Here is a 5368-nt window from a genome sequence, read left to right as displayed (position 1 = left end):
CGATTCTCTTTTCTTTTGGATTTTATGGGAAAAGTGCTTGCATACATTACAGATGACGGTATGACCAAGTAAACTGATATCAGGGATAGAGGCAGGTGTGTGGATAGAGACACAAGTGAGCAAGGTCTCCAGAACTGAAAGACACTCATACCTCATTAGGGACGTTTAGATACCCTGACATTCTTTTCTTTTCCAGTTTTATTGAGAAATAATTGATGGATATCACTGTATGCATAAGTTTAAGGTGTGCAGCATGATGGTTTGATTTACATATATTGTGAAATGATTCCCATAAGAAGTTTAGTTAGCATCCATCATCTCATACAGATACAATAAACAGGAAAGAAAACAAAATTCTCCTTGTGATTAGAGCTCTTAGGATCTACCTTTTTCACAACTTAAAAATAGGGAACACTGCCCGGATTTGCCTGTCATGCTTGTGCAGGGGCCATGCTGATGCTGTAGTGTTCCAGTTTTAGTATATGTGCTGCCAAAGCAAGTACCACCCTGACATTCTTGGTAGGGTCTTTATTGTGAACTAAAGGGAAGAAAGGTAGGAAAGATACTGTGATAGAATGTCTTTCTAACTCCTTAGAAGCCACATCCTTCTGTGTGTGACGGAAAAGTTTTCATGCCTAATGTTGAAATTGATATCTGTATTTATATTTGCAGCTTTTAAAGCATTTAAGATTGAGAGCTTTCCAAACATTTTTTTATAGTTGTTTGCAAAAAAAAAAAAAAAAAAAAAAAAAAAAAAAATTACATTATTTCCCACTTTTTGGCTGCAAGTGAGGTATTAATTCCTTTCTGTATGCATTAAGCACAAATATTGTGTAGTATTTCTTATGAACTATAATTTTACTAAACAAAAAAATACGAGAGTGTTCATCGTAGTACTGCTTATCATAGCAAAGTATTAGAAACCACTTACATTTCCAAAAATAAGAATTGGCTTAATAATTTTTAGTGTAGCTATAGAAAGCCATATTATGTGCTCATTAAAGTTATATACCGTGTTTCCCCGAAAATGACAGTTAGCTGGACCATCATCTCTAATGCGTCTTTTGGAGCAAAAATTCATATAAGACCCAGTCTTATTTTACTGTAATATATAATATGTATAATAATATAATATAGTATAATACCAGGTCTTATATGAATTTTTGCTCCAAAAGCTGCATTAGAGCTGATGGTCTTATTTTCGGGGAAACACAGTATTTCAGAAGGAATCTGTATTTCTCTGAAGAAAATATACTTAAAATAAGTTAAATTAAAATCAGATTAAAAACAATGTAATCTAATTTTAAAATAAATAATAGCTCTGTGTGTGCGTGTGTGTATATATATAGAAAAAGAACTCTACAGTACTTTTGAATACTTTTCTCATGCATTACATTTAATTGAAAGTAAGAGGAAGATTAAGAGATACGTTTAGGTATTCTAGCCCAGACCTCCTTTTTGAGCACCAGATTAATTTATGTCTGTTTTTGATGTCTCTATTTGGACGTCTTCTAGGCATCTCCAAGTTGACATGACCCACACCACCTACAGTAACTCTGTGCCTCTCCAGTGCTCCCACCTTCATAACTGACAATTCTGCTTCTTCCAGACATGTCAACTAAGGGTCAGCCTTGCACATTTCACACCCACAACCACCTCTACCCCCATCCAATTTATACCCAAGTTTTGTTTCAAGCAGAGATTTCCAGACGGTTAAGACGTCTCTATCTCTTCCCCTAAAACAATATCACCCCAACCCAAGGTTCCTACCATCTCTAGCCTCGTGCACTGCAGTGTCTTTGTGCCCTCATGATCTTCTCTCCCTCAATAGTCAGGGATAGACTTTTGATACATCAGTGGCTTCCCAGGGCTTCTAGAATAAACTCGGTAACCTGTCATGGATGATCTGGCTCTGACTTTCCTCCAGCCTCATCTTATACTTGGTTCTGTTTTGCTTATAATTCTCTGGCGGCTCTAACCTCCTTTCTCTCTCCTTGGAGCAATTCTCACCAGCAGTTTCTCACCTTAAGGCCTTTGTATAGGCTTTGCTCTATTCTTGTAATGCTCTTAGCCACTTTTCACGTTTAATTCTGGTCCCTTTTTCGGATGTTAGTTTAAAACTCTTCTTTTTTTCATCATGAATATCACTCCTACTATAATGAATGCTTCCTGAGGGCAGGGACTTAATTGTTGCTCACTGCTGTATCCTTAATGCTTGGCACAATGTGTTGGCACATAGGAGAAGCTCAACACTAAGTATCTGGTGAACAAATCACTACGTGAATAGATGTGCAATTGTGTCATTTCAATATTAACATATTTATAAATCGGCTGTTCTTAGGCAATGATATAGTTTATTTTTTCTAAATTTATTTTTCCATTTTTGACTAGATAATTGGAAATGAAGTAATATTTTCTTCATTCTTTTATTCCATAGAAAAGTGATAAAGTAATTTTATATTCACATTGACAGAAAAAAATTAATAGGAATTTTAATGAAAGTACAATGTTAACAGCCCACAATCTTTGAAATACGGAAGCATGCTGGGCTATGTGGTATTTCATTGTGATCCATCAGAATTTAAAGATATTAAACTTGCTGCAGGCATACTCCCTATTATTCTCTGAATGTAATAGGAACATATTGAGAATTACAAGTTGAAATTGAATGTAAGTGCTACAGAACTCAGACAAAACCTATTCTCCAGCTCAGGAAAATTGGAATTAAAATTTGATCATAGCATATATATCAGATATGAACAAAATAATATTAGTTATTTTTTAAAAAATAAAGGATTATATGTGTAATAGGATACATAACATTTGAATTATGTAAATGAGACTTGAGATAATAATGATCCATTTGATAGCCATAGATAATCCTAAGAACTTTACATGGAAATTCAACTGCCAAAGAATTTAAAGCTCATTATTTTCAATTTGTAAGTTCTATTGCCATAGAATTTATGTCTGTATTTCACTGGCTATCACACCATCCAGTTTTAACGTTCATTATATTTCTATTGATAGACTTTTAGAATATGTGTGGATATATGTTATAGTTGAAAGTTGTATCTAGATAATGTCTACCAATGTTAAGCAAATTATTGCATAAAATAACATCTTTTTAAAACTCAATTTACCTTGTTGGGAACCTATTTGCTCATCAAAGCATCGTGGTATTTGGAGTTAAAAAAATCAGTAGCAATTATTTGTGTTCATAAAAACAAGTATGATTTATCATTTTCTATAGTTAATAAATATAACTAGTAAGGTAAAATGATAGCATAAATAAGTGATATATTAACTAAATGTTAAATATATTAATTCAAACAATATGTATGTGTACATATGTGAATATTCTTATTTCATTTAATACTTTTGAATAGGATGGTGCCTATATATCTTTATTATGTTGAATAGTCTAATCTATGAACATGTTATTTCTAAGTATTTAAGTCTTTTATTTCTTTCATTAGCATATCATAATTTTTATTGTATAGGTAATATACATATTTTATTAAATTTATACCTAAGTTTTTTTAAAATTTTCTTTTGAACAATTGTAAATGTATTGCATTTTGATTTTGGTTTCTATTAGTTTGTTGATAGTGTATAGAAATGCAATTGATTTTTATATATTGATTTTGTATTCTGTGACCTTTCTGAGATCAGTTACTAGTTCTGGAAGGTTTTTCTGTTTATTTATTTGTATTTTTGTTTCATAGATTCCTTGATAGTTCTATGTAGACAACCATGGCATCTGCAAATGTAGATAGTTTTATTTCTCCTTTTCTATTTTATACATGAAATTTTATTGTAATGGCTGGAACTTCCAATATTTTGTTGAATAAGAATAGTAAGAGTGACCATTCTTATTCTCCCTTATTAGGGGGAGAACGTTCAATCTTTCAATATTAAGTATGATGTGAGCTATAGGTGTTCTTGTAAATGCTTTTTATGAAGTTCAGAAGTGCTCCTTTATTTCTAGGGTACTGACAGTTTTTATTATGAACGGGTATTGAATTTTGCCAAATGCTTTGTCTGCATCAGTTGATATGATCTTATGATCTTTTTTTCTTTAGCCTGTTTGCGTTGATTGATTTTCAAATACTGAGCCAGGTTTCATAACTGGAGTAAGCTCCAGTTGTTATGGTATATAATTCTTTTCATACACTGTTGGGTTTGCTTTGTTAATATTTTGTTAAGAATTTTTGCATCTGCATTTATAAGGGATATTGCTCGATCGTGTGTGTGTATGTGAGCTTTTAAGTTGCATATTTATTTTATTTAATAGTTCTGGGGCTGTTCCGGTTATCATTTTCATCTTGACTGTGATAGGATAATTCATGGTTTTTGAAAAGTTGATCCATTTCTTCTAATGTTGAATTTATGAGAGTAAAGTTGGAGTATTTTCTTATCCTTTAATTGCTGTAGGATCTGTTGTGTATCCTTATTTCATTTAATGTCAGTGATTTGTTTTCTCTCTTTTTTAATCTTTGTTAATCTTGCTAGACAATTATCAATTTTATTAATTTTTGAAAAACAGGTTTAGTTTAATTAATATACTCTATTGTTTTCCTGTTTTCAATTTCACTGATTTCTGTTTTTATGTTCATTATTTACTTTTTCTACTTTCTTTGGATTTATTTTGTTCTTTTTCTTATTTATTTAGATAGAAACTATGTAATTTATTGATTCGAAATCTTTCCTTGTCTCTAACCTAAGCATTTAGTACTGTAAACTTCCCTTTCAGTACTGCTTTAGCGATATCCTAAAATTTGCATATTGTATTTTCACTTTCATTTAATTCTGTATATATTTTATGGATCTTTCTTTCCTCTTTGACAAATGGATTAAACATATATTTTTAGTTAGCATGTGTTTGAAGATTTTCCTGTTATTAAATTATATTTTGAATCCGTCAGAGGCAGAGAACATACTCTGTATAATTCCAGTTCTTAAATTTGTTAACATTTTTTAAAATTTTAACTCAAGATATCCTCTGTCTTGGTGAATGTTCCTTGGGCACTTGAAAATAATGTATATTCTGCTATTATTAAGTGGAGAATTCTGTATGTATATCTATTAGATCCTGTGATAAATGTTGTTCACTTCTACATTCTTGCTGATTTTCTGGTGTCAGTTATTGGTAACCAAGTGGTATTCATGAACTTTTAAAATATGGTTATAATTCTGACTTTCCTCACAGAAGTATGATGAATCACCAATGAAATGGTTTTAGAAATCCCTCCAATTAAAAAGTTCATATAAAACATTTACATTAAACATTGAAACTCACCTTAAATCATTTAACTTTTGAGGGAAGAAAAAAAATCCTTCCATTTTTATAACTCTTTATATCTTT

At 31.2% G+C, this 5368-nt stretch overlaps 1 non-coding gene across 1 annotated transcript; it reads right to left on the bottom strand.

Moving 5' to 3' along the window:
- Positions 1 to 400: 400 nt before the first annotated feature.
- Positions 401 to 503, bottom strand: LOC141568038 (U6 spliceosomal RNA). Its single transcript, XR_012491054.2, has one exon. It is a non-coding gene; the product is annotated as a U6 spliceosomal RNA (small nuclear RNA).
- Between the last annotated feature and the right edge of the window lie 4865 nt (positions 504 to 5368).

The sequence above is a fragment of the Rhinolophus sinicus genome, chromosome 17 (assembly GCF_057876585.1).
Source record: "Rhinolophus sinicus isolate RSI-liver-muscle chromosome 17, RSI-T2T, whole genome shotgun sequence".
Taxonomy (NCBI): domain Eukaryota; kingdom Metazoa; phylum Chordata; class Mammalia; order Chiroptera; family Rhinolophidae; genus Rhinolophus; species Rhinolophus sinicus.
This window is presented reverse-complemented; position numbering and strand designations above follow the sequence as displayed.